Below are 22,267 nucleotides of genomic sequence, written 5' to 3'. Positions count from 1 at the left end.
ACGATCTCTGAATCCCACCTGAAGCTCTTCTGACATTCCCCACACTCCTAGGGCCATTCCCCAGTGTGGATCATGTGGTTCTTGCTGAGGTCAGAGGTCCCACTGAAGCTCTTCCCACATTCCTCACACTCCCAGGGCCTCTCCCCAGTGTGGATGTTCAGGTGTTCCCTCAGGGTGGAGCTGGAGCTGAAACCCTTCCCACATTCCAAGCACTTGTGGGGCTTCTCCCTGCCATGAGGCTCCACCAGCTCTGAGCTCTGGCTGCATCTCCGGCCGCCTTCCTGGCTCAGGGCGGCTCTTTCCTCCCCACACCTCCCTGGGCTGAGTTTGCAGCCCCTCCTTGTGAGGGATCTCTGGGGCTTTTCCTCCTCCTCCATCTGGCCACAGCTTGGGAATGACAAACCCTGGTTTGGGGGAAACCAAGTTGGGAGCGCCTTGGAGTAGCGGCTCCTCCTGGCAAGGTCCATGTCTGGAACTCAGCAGGATTCTTGTGTCCATGAAAATCTCCACACATCAATATTTAGCCTGAAAAAACTCTCCCAGGAGCTCCCTATTGCTGATCTCTCCACTTTTGGGGTTCCACAGGTTTCCTTTCCTTGGGATCACAGGGGTCCAATGGTTCCAGGGGTTCTTCATTCTCCAGCTTCCTGCTTAGGGATGATCCAGGGGCTTTTGGGGGTCCATGGGGTCCCTTCTACCCTGATGTTCTACTTTGAGATCCCAGGGATCCCAGGGGTCCCTCCTCTTCAGGCTCCCCCCCTTTCCAGTCTGCCGGGGTCCCCCTGCTCTGGGATTGCCCCTCTCTGCTCTCCCCACTCTGGGGGTCCCAGGGGTTCCCCTCCTCTTCTCTCCCGGGGGTCCCCAGGACCAATATCCTCCCCTGCCCATACTGGGCAATGGCCGCGTGGGCCCCCAAAGATCCCCCAAGGGGCTCAGCTTTGGGGTCCTGCAAGATCCAAACCTACACACACAGAGAAAAAAACCTCCCAGGGTCACCAGATGATATTTCGGTCAATTTCACAATCTGTGAGCTCCAAACACACCCCAATAAAAAAATCCTCTCAGGGACCCCCCGATGGATTTGGGATGAGCTCCCCCTCCCCGCTCACCTGCAGGACGAGCTGGGGGCGATGGTCCCGTGGCTGCGGCCACAGGGGGCACTGGAACCTCCTGTTCCTGCTCCTGCTCCTCCTCTTCCTCCTCCTCCTTTTCCTCTCTCTGTCCCTCCTCCTCCTCCTTCCTAACCCCACCTCCTCCCCAGTTCCTGCCTTCTGTGTATTTATAGTGGGGAACCTTGCTCGTTTTTAGAACTAGAACAAAGATCCCAGAGGGAACAAGGCTTGCTGCTTTTAGTCATAAGCATCAGTGACTAAAGATCATGTTTCCTTTGGTTTGGTGTCGTCCTTGTTCCTCCTCAGTGTTCAGGCTGGGCTGTGGGGTGTCCTTGTTTGCTGCATTTTCCGAGTTCATCTTGCACCCTTTGGGCCATGGGCTGTGCCCTGGGAGGGTTCTTTGTGCTCCTTTGTGACACAGGAGAACCTTCCAGGCGGTTTCTGCGTGAGCTGCTGCTGGGATGTCTCAGGAACAGCGCCACGTCCCCGTGGTGTTCCCATTGCTGTGGGACACGGAGGCCTCAGTGCCCAGAGTGGCTCTGGGCTCGTTGCCGGAGGATCCTCCTGCCCGAGGCATTCTCAGCAGCCAGCCCAGCCCTGACAGGTGTCCTTCTGTGCTTGCAGGTGTTATATTTGCCCAATTATCCCATCATAAAAAAACCCCAAACAATATTTAAGGTAGCAGCAATATTAATTAAATAGTTTAGCAAATATATAAATAAGGGATAATATGGTTCAAATAATAGCACATAAGCAAAAACAACCGCGGGGTACGGAGGGCAGGGTTCAATGACCCTTGCCACTTCACGTACAAGCTTGCCAAGTGAAAGTCGCCCCTTATATGCCATGTGTCAATGCCATCTCCTCCTATTTTTGGCTCGTCACTTTTCTGTCTCCGCCCTCCTCACCACCTTTACCACGCATGCGCCACCACTCGGTTTGGTGGTCGCACAAGTCTTTGGGGGTCGTCACTGATGAAGGCCGTATAGTCTTCTTCATTGTCCTTTAATTCACCTTTGGGTTACACATGCGCACCAAGCCAGTACAATGTAAGCCAAAACAAAGATATTACCACATTTTAGCATCAAAGCAATAAATCTCTTATAGCGGGCATTTTCCTGGGACCCAATCAGATGTTCACTTCTCTCAGTTAATTTTTAGTAACTGTTATCTCTTGCTTTTTCCTCCTATCCTTGAACATCTGCCAGGAGAGGGGGTGGAGCCCCTCCTCTCCCTTTCTTCTTTGGCATTACAACTTTTATCTGTTTTATTATTTCCAAATATTAATTACTGTATCAATATTGATTACTGTTTCAATTTTATCAGCATGAATCACACCTATTTACCACGTTGTTCTCTCTCAGTGTCTGCAGGGCCTGGATTTCCTCGATTCCAAGCGGGTGATCCACAAGGATCTGAAGAGCTCCAACATCCTCCTGGGCATGGACGGCTCTGTCAGGCTGGGTGGGTGTTCCTGGCCAGGCACGGTGCTCCCGGGCTGCGGGTGTGGGGCTGCTTCCCAGGGAGGGCCAGAGCCCCACAAGGGCTGCTGGGGGCACTGCCCGGCCCCTGCTGCCAGCTGAGAGCGGCTGCCCCTGCAGAGAGCTCAGCAGAGGAGCAGGGTGCCAGCAGTGCCTTTGCTCTGCCTATGGCCCTGCCAGAGGGGCAGCAGTGGGAATCTAAAGCTCCAAGGGAATCAGTAAAAGCCACTGCATGAAAGCTGAGGGTTTCTTGAAGGGTCCAGTTCCATCTTTGCTTGGCTACAGCCCTGTGGGCTTTTCCAGCTGACTTCACTACTGCACTCTCAGACTGAGACTGGGGAGTCTTGGTGTTGGTTTCCTCATTGCAGCTGCCTTTGACAGGGTTTGTTTCTGTCCTCAGCTGATTTTGGCCTCTGCGCTCAGCTCAGCCCTGAGCAGGACCAGTGCAGCTCCATGGTGGGCACTGCTCACTGGATGGCCCCAAAAGTTGTGACCAGATCTCCTTATGGCCCCAAGGTGGACATCTGGGCCTTTGGCACTGTGACCATCGGGATGGTGGAAGGAGAACCTCCTTACTTCAGGGAAACAGCGGCCATGGTAAGAGGCAAATTCTGCAGTGGCTGCAGAGGCCTGTGAGCACAGGGGGACCCTGCACTGGGAGCAGCAGCTGGAGGTTTCTGCACATGGGAAGGGAATTCCCAGAGGACTCCAGCCTCCACACAGGAGACTATTCCTCAGTCTCCAGCAACAATTTGCTTTGGGATTTATGTTGTTGCAGCTCATCTGGCTGTCAGGATGACCTGGAAATGTGAAGCAAGTGCATCAGCTCTAATGTTACCTTGCAATAAAACCCCAAACCTCCCCCAAATCCCAGTCCCAAAAACAAGCTTTCTGCAGGAGTTTCTAAAAGCCATTTTGCAAGTTGATCTCCACCCTGATTCTTCTCACAGGGAAATTTGTTGAGAACATGAAGATGATTGTTTAACATCCTCATAGTGTAACGTATTTCTTTCCTAGTCCAAGCTACTTTCTCTGTGTCACCAAGCCTGAGCTTTCAGCAACACAAACCTCCTGTTTCTTGCCTGGCAGTTTGTGGGATGGGGCATCAGGAATGCATTTACTTGAGTGTCAGTGGCACTGCAGAGATGCACTTGATGTAAGAATCCTCTGAAATAACACAGGCAGACCACACTGACTCTGGAAAATGGCCTGTAAAGCTGGTGTCCCCATTTGGAGAAGCAAAATGTGCTCTTTCTGATGGAGGTTCCTACTGACAGAGTCAGCCAATGAAACTGGCTCTCAAGGCGAGATCATTTGGATGTTGCAGTGGTTGTGGCAGCCCCAGGGTTTGGGTGTTTTGGTTGGCATAGCAAAATGAGCTCTGAGCAGCATCTGTGGCAGGGAGGAAAGTGCCCCTGGAGCTGGGGCTGAGGCCCCGGGGTGCATGTGAGCCTGTGTGGGTGTGAAGGGAGCTGGCAGAGCGCTGAGTTTGCTTTCCCTGCAGGCTCGCGCTCTGATCGGGCAGAACGGGACCCCGCAGCTGCAGGAGCCCCGGCGCCTGTCGGCTCTGCTGCGGGACTGCCTCGAGTGCAGCCCGGAGCCAGATGAGGAGCGGCGCTGGGCTGCCCAGGAGCTGCTGCAGCTGAGGGCCAGGGGCTGCAGGGGAAGCAGCAGCGCCAGGGAGGGGTTTTCTTGTGGGGCCCCCTCCGACAGTCTCCAGTCTCGCTGCGTTCCACATGCAGAGCAAGCAGAATCCTCGCCTGCTGTGGCTTGGCAGGCTCCTTTGGAGCTCATCTGGGCCTGGTGCCCCACAGCGAGCAGGGACATCTTCGAGCAGTTCAGGGGGCCCAGAGCCCTGCCTGACCTGAGCTTAGATGTTTCCAGGGAGGAGGCACCTCCCACATCTCTGGGCACCTTCTGTCAGTGTTTTCCCACTCTGCTGGTTAAAAAATTCTTGCTTAGATCTAATCTGAGCCTGCTTCCCTCTCCTGAGTTTCAAAGCATTTCCCTTTGTCCTGTTGCAACAGAGCCTGTGAGGAACTTGACTTTGGAAAGTAACAATTAATTTCTTTCCTTTTTCTCCTTTGGACAGCACCCATTTTTATCATCAGCCAAGCCTCTCTGCAGCCTGACCCCTTGATCACTGCAGCAAAGCAACTGAGGGAGCAGCGGAGGAGATGAAGCCCTTGAGGACAGCTTTCAGTTACAGAAGTCAGGACAACTAGTTAGTTATGGTAGTTAGCACTGGTAGTTAGTTATGGTGGTTTGCAGTGGTAGTTAGTTATGGGAGTTAGGACAGCCTGTTTGTTATGGCAGTGTTTTGAATAAAAACTCGCTTAACCCTCAACTGCCTTGCCGTGTCCCTTCCTTGTCCCGCTGTGCCTCAGCTGCCCGAAGCAATGTGAGGGGAGAGCGGGCCCAGCCTGGCCCAGAGCTGAGCCCCAGCAGAGCCCTGGCAGAGCCCAGAGCAGCCTCGGCACCTGCAGAGTCAGCCTGGAAGGAGGCGCTTGGAGCCTTCTCGGCTGCACCCGGCTCTTGGTTACAAACTGGGTGTGCTGGAAAATGCCACCGGCTCTGCACGAGGGCAGAAGGGGCCCGGGGAAGGCCCAAGTGCTCCATGCAAGGGAAAAACCTCCTCTGGGTCTGTTATAAATAACTGGGTAGTGTTGGCTTTTGCTATTATGTATTGACTTCTGCAAATTTTTCCTAATCACACTGATTTTGATAGAGTACAATTTTGTCGTGGTTTCACTGACAGGAAGTAGGGTTTTTTTTTGGGATATGCTGTGGTTACCAATAGGTGCTCAGATTTTAATATTGGCACCTGATGTAGCCACTGAGGTTCTGACACACCTCTGAGAACACAGAGGGGTTAAAAACCAGAGCTGCTCCTCTGGGAAGCTCTCTTGGGACTTTGATGGAACAAGGTCTGATCTCCCTCTCCCGTCCAGCTGCTGCTGCTGGGCGGGGAAGGGGCAGCCCTGTGGTAGGCCTGGGCCTGGACAGAGATGGGAGGTGAGGAGGCCCTTGAGGATGGAAGGGTGGAAGAGCGCCAAGAGACATCGGGCAGCCACCCCCCCCCTCCCCCCGCAGGGCAGAGAGAGGGAGAGCCAGCATCTGAATTTGATAGCGGTGCCGGCCCAGGAGGAAAAGGGGGGGGTGAGGCGAGAAGGTGCCCGGCGGGGCAGCGTGGGAGGTCCGGAGATCCAGACAGGCACGAGACTGAAATTTTTAACCCTTTTCTTGCATGATAGAAACCTTGCAAATGCTGGTCCTCCTGGAGCTGAATGAGAAGAGAGATAAGAGATGAGATAAGAGGGGATGGGCCACGAGGGAAGTGCAGAAGACTCTTGAGTGCGGGGGAGAGATGACGGAGTGGCCTTTTGGCTGGACTTTTCTTGTGTGGCCATAGATGGAACCATTTTTTTCCTGTGACACAAAGACTGCATTTAGGGGGAGGCAGTGCCTCAGAACCAGGAGGGTTCAGTGTGGGTACCCCTCAGCCCCAGGGGGTGCAAAAAATTTGGGGGGGACAGATGTCCCCAAGAAGAGACTGTGCCTTTTTGGAGTGAGACAAGGCACCCTTGAAAGACAACCCTAGAAGCAGCTCTGGTCTATGCACAGTGGTGAGAGCACTGGGCATGGAAGGAAGATGTCACGATGGCAAAGGATTTTCCAGGCGGTGCTGAGTGACATGGGAGCACACGAGGTTTCAGCGTGTTTCCAGGGGAAGCCTATGGTGCAAGAAGGACTCCTCTCCTCTTGATGAATTGAAGATTGAGTATTTAGAATACTCAATCTTCAATAGGGTGGTGCCGGACTGAGAGTTGGTGATTTGGGGGGAATGTATTGCATTGGGAAATTTGGTGGGTGGGAGGAGGAAAATGCTTTTGTAAAGTTTTCATTTTCCTTGTGTTTTTTTTTTTTTTTTTTTCTTGTAGCTTAGTTAATAAAGTTTTCTTTATTTCTAAGCAGGAGCCTGCTTTGCTTATTCCTGGTCACATCTCACAGCAGACACCAGGGAGAGGGTATTCTCATGGGGGTGCTGGCATTGTGCCAGGGTCAAACTATGACACATGGGAAGGTTGAATGGGAAACCCACTTCTGTTCTGGCAGCACGGGTGCATCAACTCAAGGAGGGAAACACTAACCAAGGGAGTTCCACTAAAGTGAAGGTACCTCTAGCATGTATGCCCAGGAAAGGGGGGCCCTGCCTGTAGCCAGGGAGAGGCACGGAAAACCAGATCTTTTGGACGGTGTGGATCCAATGGCCTGGCACATCAGAACCACAAAAATACAATGCCTTAGTTGATACTGGTGCGCAGTGTACCCTGATACCATCAGGGCATGTGGGGGCAGAACCTGTTTCCATTGACGGGGGGATCCCAGCAATTGACCCTGTTGGGAGCTGAGGTGAGCCTGACTGGGAAGGAGTGGATCCTTCCCAGAAACATCCTGTTGTTACTGGCCCAGAGGCCCCATGTATTCTGGGCATAGACGTCCTCTGAAATGGCTTTACAAAGACCCAAAGGGACTCAGGTGGGCTTTTGGAATAGCTGCTGTAGAGCCAGAGATCATAAAGCAGTTGAACACCTTGGCTGGACTATCAGAAAACCCATCTGCAGTAGGACTCCCGGGGGTAGAACAGCAACAAATACCAATTGCCACCTCGACAGTGCACCGCCGGTGGTATTGGATGAATTGGGATGCCATGATCCCCATCCACAAAATGATCCATGAGCTGGAGTGCCAAGGGGTGGTCAGCCAAACCCACTCACCCTTCAACAGCCCCATCTGCAGCAAAGTGGTTTGCCACCATTGGCATTGCTAATACATTTTTTTCCCATTTCTCTGGCAGCAGAATGCAGGCCTCAGTTTGCTTTCACCTGGAGGGGTGTGCAGTACACCTGGAACCAACTGCCCCAGGGGTGGAAGCACAGTCCTACCATCTGCCATGGACTGATCCTGGCTGCACTGGAAAAGGGTGAAGCTCCAGAACAGCTGCAGTACATCAATGACATCATTGTGTGGGGGAAGATGGCAGCAAAAGTGTTCGAGAAAGGAGAGAAAATCATCCAGAATCATCCCCATTCCACACCTGCTGTGCACCGCCCACTTTTGTTTCTGTCCAGGCACCGCCCCTTTTCCACACCCCATTCATTGCCTGCCCCTTCCCACGCTCCTATTCCAGCCCCCCAGGCCTCTCATCTCCCCATCGGCCATCACTCACTGGGCCCCGCCCCATTTCCCACAGTCCCATTTCTAACTCTTTTCAATCCCTGCCCCCTCCCTGCTCCGTCGCTCCCCACTGGCCGCCCCGAGCAGTCCTCCCCCTCTGTGGGCATGACTACAAGACCAATTGGCATTTACTGAATGGCTCCAAGCAGGGTTTTGGAGCCAGCCTGGCCCTGGCAGGGCCCAGTGCAGGCTGGGGATTCGGGGGAGGCCAAGGGGTGTCCTGACACTCTGGGTGGGGCTCATGGATCAGGGTGGTCCCAGAACTTTGGGGGGACAGTGAATGGGGGGGCAGTGAAGGAGGGGTCTCAGTGCATGGGGGAGTAATGAGCCTTAATTGGTCTTATCCTAGGGCAAGCTATGACAGCTCCAGAGCTCAGCCCCCAAGAGGACTGAGTGCCAGAGGCCAGCTTGCTCAGACCAAGGCCGCAGGTCAGCCCCTAGCAAGCAGGGGGATATTCAGCTCTTATAGTGATTAGCCAGCTCTTATGATTTCAGCTTTGCTTGCTAGGTAGCTTGCCCTTGGCTTGAGGCTCCAGCAGACGGTAGAGAGAGGAGAAGGAGAAGATGCCGGCTGTTCCATGAGTATGGCTTTATTGGAGGGGTCTGTGAAGGGTCTCAGCACTTCTTCTAAGTTAGTAGGGGTACAGTATGCTACTTTTATAGCCTTGGCCCAGTTCCAAAGTTGACCAATGGCAAAGGTTAGAGGGACCATAAGTGACCAATAGTAGGGTTAACAAGATATTGCCTTACATGGTTTTAGGGATAGGTTATAGGGCGAATGTCCCTGGAGTGAGGAAGTTTCTTTGCTGCTGTGTCAGCATTTCTATTATTCAGATTCTCCACGGGGCCCTGGCTAAAGCTGTGAGTTTCACCACAGGGAAGGCCCTGGTAAATTGAGGGGTGTCCTTGGTGATAATGGGGTGCAGCCATGATATTTTCTGAAAAACCCTTTCCTTAGGATTTTTTCTCCTGAGAAGCTGAGAGGCCTCAGAAACAAAATGTAAACAATGGTTACTTGCTGCTGTGGAATGCAACAGGTGCACCTGTGATTGGTGTCATGTCGTTGTTTCTAATTAATGGTCAATCATAGCCCAGCTGTCTGGACTGTCTTGGTCAGTCACAAGCCTTTGTTATTCATTCTTTTTCTATTCTTAGCTGGCCTTCTGATGAAATCCTTTCTTCTATTCTTTTAGTATAGTTTTAATATAATATATATAGCATAAAATAATAAATCAGCCTTCTGAAACACAGAGTCAGCATCCTCTGCTTTTCCCTCATCTGAAGACCCCTGCGAACACCGTCACAATGGGGGGTCCCGGTAATAACAGGGGGGGGCGACAGGACCGAGCCCCAAGGGACCATTATGCTACCATTAAAAAGGCTCTGCAGTGGACAAAAAGCCTAGATAGATTATATTGTACTAACAAGTAGATAGAAGGAATTATCAATAATGTATATCAATATCAAGCCCCATAGCAAAATAATTGTGATCAATTACAATGTGTAAAAGCCAATACAGAAATGCAAAAGCCAATTATTATATTGCCATTTATAACCCAGTTCTGCTGCAGCCACAGTGGAAAGCTGCCTCTGCTGCAAGGCACTGAGGGGGTTCATTCACCCCCTGACCTGTCACCATGTCCCTGCGTGTCCCTGAGTGCTGCCAGAGTGTCCCCAGAGTGTCCCCAGTGACATCACCCCAGGAATTCCCACCAAGAATATAAATGAAAATTTGCAGAAAATTCCCCACTTTTGTCCCAAATCCTGTGTGGAGAGGAGGGAGGGCACAGAAGACACAAGCGCTGATGTCACCACCCCCAATGACATCACAGCGGTGACATCCCTGTCCCTGCAGCAGATTTGGGATGTCCTCCATGGCTTTTTGGCACTCCTCAGCCACCGTGCTGCTGCCGGGGCCACCATAGGGACTGAAGAGGAGGTTGTGGATGTCCCCAAGTGTCCCCAGCAGGTCATGCATGAACAGACAGGCGCTGGCCTCCCACAGCTGCTCAGCCTCAGCCACGGGGGCCTCCAAGGCCTTGGAGACATTGTGGGATGCCTCCTTTGTCCCCTCCAGGGTAGCCTCAATGTCCCTGAGCAGGTGCCGCATTTTCCAGGGGTACCCTGTGGCTTTGTCATATGGGGTCACCAATATTCCAGTGGACCCAGGGCCACACCCGCCCACTGTCCCCTCCTGGTGGCTGCCCTTGCCTGGCTGGCGGCCAATATGGCCTCTCTCATGGCCTTGGGGGCTGCCACCACCTCATGGTGGCCACTGCCACATGGGCCTTGTGTGCAGCCCCTGCCAAGGCCAAGTCCTTCATGGCCAGAAACACTGGAGGCCGCTGGGCCATGGCCACCAGAGTGTGCATTGACATCCCCTGGCGGGTGGCCTTGTCCCACAGGTCCCCAGCCTGGGCAGTGGTGGTGGCTGCAGCACCGGCCTCAGCAGTATCCGTGTCCCTGCAGGTGTCATGGAGATCAGCGGCATCCCTGGCCAGCTGGACCCAGCTGTCCATGAGCATGGCCACCAAGTCCCGCCAGACACTGGCCCAGAAGATCTGTGGGTTGATGTTGCAGAACTTAAGGACTCTCAGGGACCAGGCCAGAGTGAGGACATTGAATCTGCCCAGGGAGTTGACATCACCATGGTCCGGGGTCTAACAGAGGTGCCAGGTGAAGTTCCTCAGGGCTCCGTGCAGGGACTTTGGGTACACACGCCACCACACTTGTATGGTCTGGTCAGTGTGGCCACCACCTTGCCCAGGGTAGCCACCACAGCCACCAGTGGCTCTAGCAGCTGGGGAGAGGAAAGAGGAGGTGTCAGGGACCCCGTGGCGCTTGTGGCCACCTGTGGTGGGCCCTGTGCCCTCCCAGGGTCCCCTTTGTCCCCTCCTTGGAGGGCTCTACTGTCCCTTCTATCCCTTTGTCACCTCCTCGTCCCCTCTGCCAACCCCCCTGCCAGGCCACTCATCCTCTCTGCCGTCTCCCTGCCACCACTGGTCCCCTCCACTCCTCTGTCACCTGCCCCCATCCTGCCACACGCTCCTGTGCCCTTTGTGACCCTCTGTCCCCCCTGCCCCCTCCCCCCACCCCCTGTGTCCACTCTGCCACCTCCTTGCCGGAATTGTCACACCTTGCAGGGGTCCATGGCCGCTGGGGACACACTGGGGACACTTTGGGGACACTCTAGGGACACTCCAGGGGTCGAACACGGCCAGGGTGGTGCTGGCTGAGTCCAGCAACACTGCGGGGACATGGAGACACTGGGCAGATGGCACCAGGGACACAGCATTGCCACCTGTTCTGTCCCTCTGTCACCATAGACTTGACCTCACCAGAAAACCTTTTTCAAAGAGGCCATTGATCAGCCGTTCCAAAACCAAATACTGGACATATGTCAACTCCCTAGGTGGACTGAAGACCCTGCATGGGTCGACCAATGGCCCTTATGAAAAGAACATCTACTAAATTTAAAACAGCTTGTGGAACAGCAATTGCCCTTAGGCCATATCTGTCCATCTTCTAGCCCCCGGAACACCAATATTCTGTATACCCAAGCAAAATGGCAAGTGGTGAGCTATTATTGGGCAGTAAATGCACTTATTGAAGCTATGGGTGCTCTTCCATCAGCTACAATGATGCCATTCAATTGGCCCTTAGTAATGTTAGATCTAAAGATTGTTATTTCACCATATCTTTACACCCTGATGATGTACCTCTGTTTGCCTTTTCTGTGCCTACCTCCAATCATGCAGAACCTCAGCCTTTGAGGCTTTGTGTTAAAGTCACCCTCACTTTAAATGAATTACAGAAACTGCTGGGTTCTTTGAATTGGCTGCATCCTGTTTTGGGTACATCCACAGAACTTTCACATCCTTTGTTTGGCTTACTCAGAGGAAACCCCCACCTGCATTCGCTTTGACAGTTTACCCCAGAAGCTAAAATTGCCCTTGCACACTGTGCTCAAGCAATGGAAAACCAACAGAACTGGAGAGGGGATCCTGATAAATCTGTGTACCTTGCCATAATTGCTAAAAAATTTCGACATTTTGCTGTTCTGTTTTGATTGTTTGCTAATGATAAAGACCGTTTGCCTGTGTTAGAATGGTTATTCTTACCTCACATAGCAACAAAACCTGTGTGGACTGTTAATGATATGTTCTCTTATTTAGTTAAGAAAGGTAGAAACAGATTGCAAACTCTCAATGGCCAGGATCATCATGCCATCAACGTACTTGCAAGTAAAGAAGACTCTGACAGCAACTAACTTCCAAATTGTGCTTGCAGGTTTTTCTGGACAATTATCTATCCATTATCCCTCACATCGTTTATGGACAGAGATGGGTAACCTCCCCCTGCACTCAAAGCATCACTGCAGCACGACCCCTGTCAACAGACCAGGTGTTTTTACAGATGCATCCAGCAAAACCAACAAAGGTGCAGGGATTTGGCATGAAGGTGACTCTTTCCAGTGGCATAAAAGAGTGTTAATGTTAAAGGATGCCTCGGTGCACATTTTAGAATTGGCTGCTATCCGCTATGCCCTTCAGTGATTTTCACAGGAACCACTTAACACCGTAACTGATTCCTTGTATGCTGCCAATGTTGTACTCCATTGACAATTTTCCTATTTAAATCATGTTAATAACTATCTTTTATTTACAGAGTTAAGAACATTGTGGACTTTAATTAACAGCCAGCTGCATGATTTTTATGTGTTGCATGTTCGCTCCCACACAGGTTCACCTGTCCCTATTGCAGAAGGTAATAACTATGCAGATGTCATTGTCATGACAGGTGTGGTACCAAATACTGATAAGTTTTCTCCTCAAGCCAGGTCTCATGAGCTCTTAGAGGACTTATCACACCCAAGATAGCTCAGCTACTTCAAGTGGCATAATATTAGCAGGATGACTTCTGAGGTAGTGTTGGAAACAGGAAAGTTTTAATAAAAGGCAAATAACAAAGCTCTTGGCAGAGAAAACCTGAGCCAGGAGCAAGAAGTTCTTGCTCCTGCTAAAAACACCCCACAAAAACAATGATTTTTTTTGTTCTCTTCTTTTTCTAGTGAATTACTTAGGTGGGACTTTTTGGCTTCTATCCAATTGGGTAGTCTTAAGTTTGAGATGAAGTCCCAAAGGTCCTGTGAGGTGTCTTTTTACCAAATTGAGGAGAGAAACTTCTGGGTTTTTTCCTTTTTAAGGAGATAAAGGATAATTTGGTCACTCTTTCAATAGGGGGAACATTCCTACAAAATACTTTTGCACAGGCCAAGCTATGTCACAACTTTTTTACACCAGAATGCTTATTCTCTTCACAAGCAATTTCAAATAACTTCCTCACAAGCCCATGATATCCTGTTGTCTTGTCCCTCCTGTCATGAGGCTGATCCTGCTCCTTTAGCAGAAGGCACTAAGCCCTGAGGTTTAACTCCTAACTCCATTTGGCAAATTGATGTCACCCCTATCCCAGAGTTTGGTTGCTTAAAATATGTTCACATTTCCATTGACACCTATTCTCATTTTCTAAAAGCGACTTCTTACACCAGAGAGAAGGCTTGTGATGCTCACCTGTTTTGCCACTCTGGGCCTTCCTGACACCATCAAAATGGACCATGGACCTGCCTACACCTCAGAGAGAGTTTGTAACTTCTTGCAGCCATGGGGTGTGCCTCACAATACTGACATTCCCCGCTCTCTCACAGGGTAAACTGTTGTCAAGTGTGCCCATAGGACCCTAAAAACCATGCTTGAAAAACAAAAAGAGGGGGACTTGGGGTACCCTCACAACAGATTAGCTAAAGCCCTATATGTCTTCAGTTTTTTAAATCGGGACAAGATGGGACAGACTGCATGTGACAAACAGCATTCCTTCAGCACAAAGGCTCATCTAAGACCTCCAGTTCTGGTGAAGGACTTACTGACTGGACAATGGAAAGGAGCCCTGGACTTACTGACATGGGGAAGGGGCTGGGCCTGTGTCTCCACAGTGTCTCCATGTGGAGTGGGATCCATCACAGTGTGCAGCCTTTTGTCTCACTGTCCTGATCCCATGTGTTTATAGTTGCTATGTTATAGGTATATGTTACTATTTTTAAAAAGTTGTTAAAGTTATTATTGTTATCACTGTAATAAATGTTTTAGGGGTTGTTTAGGTTTTTCTTAGTATGTTTTCATTGCCTAAAAAAAAAGGAAGGGCAGTATGTGGAATATGGGGCAATATTTCCTAAAGTTGTTAAGGCTCATGCCCACAGAAGGCCCTGTGGGGAAGGCACAGCTGCAGGCTGGATGGTTGGAGATTGGTTGGGGAGTGAGAAGCAGTTATGAGGAGGAATGCACGGATGAATGCATGAAAGGGAAACTGATTGGATGATAGGACCTGTGGACAGCAGACTGCAGCTGAGCCAGCCAATGGGTGCCCTTCTTCTGTTGAGTTCTGGTTTTGTCAGGTTCAGAGTAAAGCTATAAAAGGAGGGTGATTTTTACAATAAAGTGATCTCCTTCAGATGCACAAGGGCATCTGTGTCTCTTTATTCCCCATTGCTACACCTCAGTATTGTGTGAAAGTGTGAATGGGAAATGAGGAGAGTGGGAAGTGAATGTTTATGTCCTGTGTCTTGTGTGGCTGATAGGTATAGCTGCTGAGTGAATGAGATGTACTGCAGTACAAAACAAACAAGGAGCTTCGAGCCGAGTTTCCTCTTTTCGGGTGACCGAGACAGCCAGAAAAAGCAAAGTGTTTGTTTTGCATATGAATAAAATTTTTAATAACCATTTTGTGTTGTCTGTATGAATGTAATTTTATGTTTCAGTTGTGGACTGGGATGTGATCCTTGGGTATGGTGTAAGTGTAAAATCTGTCATGAGAGGTGGCATTGCACAGGCACACTAAAGAGTGCCTTGTGCCGGGAGTGGGAAAAAGTGGAACTCTGAGCCAGGAATTGGGCATTAAATTTTTAAAAATTTCTGTACGAAATAGTGTGTGGGAAAACTGCATTTAGTTCCATGACCCTGAACAGTACCTGAGAAGGACTGGGAAAATATATGTGAAATATGTGGAATCAGATTTGTTTTGAAGTTAAGAAAGAAGGGGAAAAAAAGGTGTGGGGACAGTGCTGGGATAAGCTGAGAAAATGGGACACAAAGCAAGCAAGGAGAAAATCCCCAGGGGAAAGGGGAGCTGGGAAACATTAATGGATATACCTCCAAACAGCCTCCTAGGCATAAAATTGGCACAGAGGGTACATAACCCTGACAAAAAGAATGCAAATAAAATCAAAATGATTGATTACTATATGATGAAATAGACTCATCAGGAGACAAGATCTGATCATTTATCATTGATCTGATCTGGCCAAAATAGAGTTCCTTTGAAGGGTGGATATGCCAAATTTTGAATATTCATGTGAATGCCAAAGAACCAGTCAGTCAGGAAAAAACTGATTCTGCTGCCAGTTGGAAGGGTGAGGCTTCGCTGAGGTAGGTGAACACATTTAAATGAAAAGAAACTGAAAATTGGGACCTTAGAGTATCTGTCCCCTCTATATCTGCCAGCACTTGATGCACCCCCTGATGGACCCAGCCAGAATTCCTGGGGCAGAGCAGTCCAGCGAGAGGAATGGAAAAATGAGAACCAAGCAGTGGCACTAAACCCCCTCCTAGAAGTGCCACTGGGAGGGGCACATGGGGAATTGGGTTAAATAGGAAAGTCAGGGGCTCTGTCTCCTGGGGTCAAAATATCAACAAGAGCCCTTGACAAATTTCAAACTAGGCCCTCAGGAGGAAGAATTTGAATTTTTAGTAGACACAGGGGCTAAGAGGACATGTTTATAGAATTCCAAGAGGATGCAAAAAAAAAAGCCAAAATACAGTTCAAGTAGTAGGGGCAAAGGGAGAAGGATATGAAGCACCTGTTATAAAACATGTAATGTTTGAAGGAACAAACAAATTAGGAATGAGGGATGTTTTATTTGTATGGGGGGAAGGATATAATCTGATGGGAAGGGATTTGCAAATGCAGTTAGGTGTCGGGGTACTTCCAGAAGACGAGAAAATGGCAGTCAAACTCTGGGGGGCTCCAGGGGGTAGAGCCAGCCAGGCCCCAGCAGGGGCCAACGTGGGCCAGCGGCTTGGGAGGACCGAGGGGGAAGTGGCTGGAGGCGTTCTGGAGGATGTTGTGAAGCGGTCAGGCAGCAAAGGGGGGGATCCTGGTGTGTTACTCCAGGAATTACCCCAGGATTTAGGGCAATTTTAATGAAAATTCTCAGAAAACTCCCCAAATGTGTCTAAAATCCCACACAGGGAGGGGAGACAAGACAAGTGACACCAGCAATGTCCCTGATGATGTCACTGCCCTGATGATGTCACAGTGCTGTCATCACTGTTCCCGCAGCAGCTTTTGGATGTCCTCAGTGGCTTTTTGGCACCACCCAGCCACTGCACGGCCACTAAGGCCACCGGGGCCACTGGGGGGACTCAGAAGGAGCCTGCAGATGTCCCCAGGTGTTCTCAGCAGGTGACACGTGGCCAGGCGGCTGCTGGCCTCCCACAGCCGCTTGGCCTTGGCCACTGCAGCAATCAAGGCTTCGGGGACATCGGAGGATGTCTGATTTGTCCCCTTCGGAGACAGCCTTGATGTCCCCAAGCCAGTGCCGCAGCTCCCAGAGAAACACGGTGGCTTCGTCACAGGCAGTTGCCAAGCGGTCCAGCAGCCCCAGGGCCGCTTCCGCCCTCTGTCCCTCCTGGTGGCCACCTTTGCCTGGCCGCTGGCCGCCATGGCCTCTCCCACGGCCTTGGTGGCTGCCTCTTTCTCCATGGCGGAGGCTGTGACCCGGGCCTCAAGCGCAGCCACCTCTGAGGTCACCTCCTCCTTGGCCAGGGCCACCAGCGGCTGCTGGGCCGCGGTCACCAGGTTGTGGATTGATGTCCCCTAGCAGGTGGCCTTGTCTTGCAGGTCCCCAGCCAGGGCAGTGGCGGTGGCCGCAGTGGTGGCCTCATTAGTGGCCACGTCCCTGTGAGACATAAACTTTAAGAAATTTAGAGATTTTAAAGGAGCTGAGGTTTCAGTTAGAGATAAGCTTTATTAGAGTTAATCAAAAAATGGGAAGGCCTTGAGGAACTTAAGAGTTAGTAGTTAACTAATAATTGATTGCTTGTCAACACACTGTTTGGTTAGCTGGGTTTTTAATGAAGAATATAGAAACTGATAAATAGCTTTTAGGAACACAAGACAATTGTAGCTTCCTCTGTTCTGAAACCAATTGAAGATGGGGAATGGGAGTTCTTCTACCAAGGGTTCATTTGTCATATTTGCATTGAAAGTTAGAAAGGTCAGAACGAGGAAGACTTCATTTATTCCCTCATTTTGGGACCCCTCCCCATGAAAGGGACCACTGACCCATTTCAAGGAACAAACAACGCATGGTTAATAGCTTTTGAACTAATTACCATACGAAGTGGGGAATGGGATGCACCAAAGTTATGAATATGTATTTGTATTTTGGGTATTCACTACTGGTATAGATAAAAGGACTCTGCAATCACCTGTAAATTGCGGTGTGTATTTGGGAGCTATCCAACATCGCAATAAACATCCACTTTGTAACTTTAAACTGTTAGAGAGTCTTTGTCCGTCACAGTTGGAATATCAGTACTAGATCAATATTCATAATTTTAGTAAATCACTTACAGACATTGCAGAGCTTAGTGGCCTCCCGGTCTAGGTGGGCACAGCTATCCAAGAGCGTGGCCACCAAGTCCCACCAGGCACTGGCTGTGCTTGTCACATGGGCCCAGGTGGCCCCCGGGGTGGCTCCAAGGGCAGCCAGGGCCCTGGCCAGGCAGGTGACACTGGGGTGGTTCAGGGTGTCCCAGAGGCGATGTATGAAGGTCCCCAGGGCTGCGTGCAGGGGTCCTGGGGACACGGCAAACAGCACATCCCCGTATGGCCCACTCATGGTAGCCACCAGCTCACCCAGGGTGGCCACCATGGCCACCAGTGCCTCCAGCAGCTGGGAAGGGGATACAAAGAGAGGGGACAGGGGAGATGTGATAAACCTTGTGGCATTTGTGGCCTCCTGTGGCGGATCCTTGGCCCTCCTATGGTCCCCTTTGTCCCCTCCCTGGAGGGCTCTTGTGTCCCCTCTGTCCCTTTCTCACCCCCTCATCCCCTCTGCCACCTCCTGCTACCCCCCACTGTTCCCCCCTGCCACCCTTGGGGTCATCTCCCTCTTCCTAACATGCTGCGGTCCCCTTTGCCATGCCCCTGTCCCCTACTGGAACCCCCAATTTCCCCTCCACCACCCTGTTCCCCTCTGTCACCCCTGTCCCCTCCTGCCACCCCCGTGTATCCCCCGTCTCCTCCTCCCTCCCTAGACTGTTGCCTTCTGATATAAGGCAAAGCGACCTGGTTTCGAGGAGCAGCACGGCGACCCAAACTCACCAGGGTCGCTCGGGCCAGAGAGCACTCAGACACCAATGTGGCAGATGGTCAAAGGCCTTTATTGTCTCATCTCGTGGGGTTTTATAGTCTAAGGGGCTTCTCTACGTCAGAGGGGGTCTGCAGTACTATCTATGGTTAATAAGGAGTGGAAAGTTACCAGCATTACTATCGTTAGGGGGGCTACATTCCTAGTTACATTCCTAGGGTGGTCTCTTATCTCAGGGGATTAGAGGAAAAGGAATCCTGCCACTTTCCATCATATCGCGTGATCTTCCGATCGCCTGTCCCTATCTACCACATCTCCCCCCACCTTTTTCACAAATTAATGAGGTAGTCATATACATAGGCACTGAAATGAGGTATAAGGTTGTAATTCGAGAACGGAAAGGGGTTTGGTAAACCTGAGTAAATTTTTGCCAGGCAAGTTTAGAAAATCTTGTGACTGGCAGTGTTCCCTGGTTGAATTCACAGCATTTGTTGCCAGCCTATGAACAGGATGTTGGCCCGTTCTAGGCGGGTCTGAACGAATGAGACCAGCTTGTTCAGCAGGCATGGTCCAAAGGTAACAGCTAAAAGTAGCATTGCCAATGGACCTATTAGGGTAGAAATTAGGGTGGCTAGCCATGGTGATTGATTGAATCAGGACTCGAACCAACCCTGTTGGACTTCCCTGTTGTCTTTCTGTCTCTGAGCCAGTCTGTTTCGGAGTTCCGCCACTGAGTCTCTTACGACTCCTGTGTGGTCCGCGTAGAAGCAGCACTCCTCTGTCAAGGTGGCACACAGGCCCCCTTGCTGCATGAACAGGAGGTCCAGTCCTCGCCTGTTCTGCAAGACCACTTCTGAGAGTGAGGAGACTGACTTCTCTAGAAAGGAAATGGATTTCTCGATCCTTTGCTGGTCCTCATCGATGGTCATTTGCAGCTGGGACAGTCCTTGGTGCTGGGTTGCTAGGGCTGAGACACCCGTGGCCGTTCCTGCTGCTCCTAGGCCAAGCAGCATTGTGATAGTTATACGTGTTATTATTTCTCTTTTGTGGAGCCGGCTGGGTTCCTCAAAAAGGTGGTACACTTCTTCGTCTGAGTGGTACAGGACCCTAGGAACAATCAGAACTTGGACACAAAAGCCGTTAGAGTCATTGAATTTGGCAAGGAACACACAGGGACTCACTCCAGATCGCTGGCAAACCAGTGGCTTATCTGAAAGGCTTCCGCATGGCCAGTCGGGATATTGGTGACCTTTGTGGGCAAGGATTTGGGGTAGGTCGTGTTTCTCCCTTTCTGTGTGCTTTTAATCACTTTGTTGGGTCCGACCACTCCGGGTGCTGTCGGTTGGAGCCTGATAATTCACACATTCACCCTCTCTTTCGACCCTTGAAGGACTACTGTCCACATTCTGCCTAAGGCCCAACTAGGGTGATCTGGCTGCAAAACCATCATGTTGCAGTCAGTGCATTTCCGAAATTTAGGGATTTTATGACCGTTTTGATAGAAACTTCCCTGGAGGAAGACGGGTGTTTTGCAGCTGGTGGGTGCCCAGGCGAACTGTGAGAATTTGTCGGGCTCTTGTGGCTCCCACCCAGGCCCTGACAGTCTGGCATCTGTAACAATGGTTTCGCAGCCCCAGTGCCCACAATATCCTCACCCTGGATGATTGCAGTAGTTTTGTCCTGGGTTTGAAGCTGGGCACCAATAGGATAGGTACATGTGTGTGGCGTGTGGGGGAATTGGGGTCTACCTTTGGTTGTCCTGGAAACAGGTCGGTGATGCGGAGCATGAAGGATGGGGCGTTCGGTGTGGTGATTTCTTTGAGCACCTTGTCACTACTTAAGTGTCGCATGACCCACCTGAAGGGCTGATGGGGGTAGTGGTCTGGGCTGGCTTGCCCTCTGGCGACAAGCCCCAACAGCAAAATCACACAGAAACACTGTTGATGCTTGGGTGTCACCCGTGTGGGTCTCTTGGGGGCTGCCTGGCGACTTGGTGGTCTGTCACTTTCGTCTGGAACCGGGATGTACACGTCACGAGGACGCCCCACAAGCATGTCCTGTAAACAGAAACTTGCAATTCTCATCAGTCTCATTCTGCTCATTGTGAAGGTCGGGCTTGATTGACTTAAGTGGACACCACCTGATTTTGCCGTCCTTTTTGACACCTGTGTACCCTCGCCCCGTGAGCATCAGCCTCCAGCCCCGTTCCCATTCGCCTACCTCATTTCTAATTACAACCCGCGGGCCCTCCTCTAGCGCTCGGGTGGCCCAGTGCTTTTGAACGGGACTGTTTGTTTCACCTCCCCTAGGGAATTGATTCAGTGCTAGCAAAGCGGTTGCCAGCATACGTGCCTGATCTCCTGGGGGAATGGAATTGGCAAAGCCCTCTGCTTTCGCCAACACTTCTAGCCTGGTTTTCAGGATCTGATTTGCTCGTTTAACTATGGCCTGCCCAGTACTGTTATACGGGATAACTTGCACTAATGTGTACCCCATTTTGAGGCGAATTCTTGTACTGGTTTGGAGGTGAAATTGGAACCGTTGTCCGTTTTGATCTGCTTGGGGATACCAAGCCAAGCCATGGCTGTCAGCCAGTGCTGAATTGTGTTTTTGGAGTTAGTTTTGGGGTGCTGTGTGGCTATGATCGTTCCGCTATAAGTGTCCACTGTCAAGCCATGCTCGGGGCTTCAGCAGTTGACACAAGGTGAAGTCCGACTGCCAGATCTCTGAAGGCTAGAGACCTCTCGGGTTGACCCCACAGGTCCATAGGGGTGACTTCTGGCAATGAGGGCGGGTGGCCACCACATGTTTTGCGTCCGCTGTCGAGATTCCGCATCTATTCGCCAGTGCTTTGGCTCCGATGTGGAGCGACTCGTGCAGTTGACGAGCTTCCTGCAACGTCCATATGCCTTTTGCTGCGGCGTCCGCTTTGTCATTGCCGATCTGGAAGTAACCTTTGACTGGGTTGTGGCTGTTGATGTGAATGACTGACACGGTGCCCTGTTGCGAGGAGAATGCTTCTTCCAGCATTAGGGCTGCTGCTGATGTTGACACACCTGGTCCTGCCATGGCTAGGCAGAGCCTTTCCATGAATATAGAGTCCGTTACTATGTTGAGGTGTTCATCTTGGAAGAGTCCGCACACCAAGACCACTGCTGCTGCCTCCAGTTGTTGCACTGACAGTGTGGGGTCACATGCTTTGACACAATGCCATTGTTCTCCTGCCTGCCACACTGCTGCTGCGGTTGAAGTCGTGGAGGAAGCGTCTGTGAAGACCGTTGGTCAAGGCTGTGGTCGGTCCACAACCTTTGGCGGCATGTCCATGTTGACAATGGTCAGCAGCTGAGTCCAGGGTGGTCTGGCGGAGTAGGAAATTTCTCCTCTGAAGCCGGTGAGAGCAAGGGCTAGGTGCTCCGATATTGTGGTTGACTCCATGGTCAGTTGCTTGCGAAAAGGAAGGTGGATGCTTGTCGGCTCAGTTCCTAGGTGTTTCAAGGCGAGTTTCCTGCCTTTCATGATGAGGTTAGCGATGCATTTGATTCCCGTGGAAAATGCACGAGCAGGTCTTCCGAGGACCACCCATTGGATTGGTCGGGACTTTTCGGAAGGTCCTTGGGCCAGTGCTCCCACTCGCCCCTTCGGTGTGAAGTGGACATATAGGTCCAGCGGCATGGCTGGGTTCCACCTGGCAAGTGCGCCAGTGGACATCTGGCTTTCGATGAAGTCAAGGGAGCTCGTTGCTTGCGGCGTCAGCTCCTTGGGTTCCCAGGGGTGCTTTCTTTTCAGGAGGTCATATAAAGGGTCCATGACCTTGGGAGGAATTAGGACGATGTTGCGAAGCCACTGCAGCGATCCCACCTAACGTTGCATGTTGTGGAGCGTCTTGATGTCTCGACGGATCTTCACCTTTTGGTGTGTCACGTAGGAGCTTGTGATCCCTACTCCCAGGAAGGTCACGCAGGGTCCTCTCTTGATCTTTGCGCTCGCGATCTCGAAGCCGTTGGCCT

At 51.1% G+C, this 22,267-nt stretch overlaps 1 protein-coding gene across 1 annotated transcript in view; it reads left to right on the top strand.

Moving 5' to 3' along the window:
- The window catches only part of LOC134432715 (uncharacterized), a 321,669-nt gene that overhangs the window by 73,050 nt on the left and 226,352 nt on the right, over positions 1-22,267 (top strand). The gene's annotated exons all lie outside the window — the stretch shown is intronic.

This window comes from Melospiza melodia, assembly GCF_035770615.1.
Source record: "Melospiza melodia melodia isolate bMelMel2 chromosome 7 unlocalized genomic scaffold, bMelMel2.pri SUPER_7_unloc_1, whole genome shotgun sequence".
NCBI classification, from domain to species: Eukaryota; Metazoa; Chordata; class Aves; order Passeriformes; family Passerellidae; genus Melospiza; species Melospiza melodia.
Note: the sequence above shows the minus strand (reverse complement) of the source record. Positions and strands in the feature narration are given on the sequence as shown.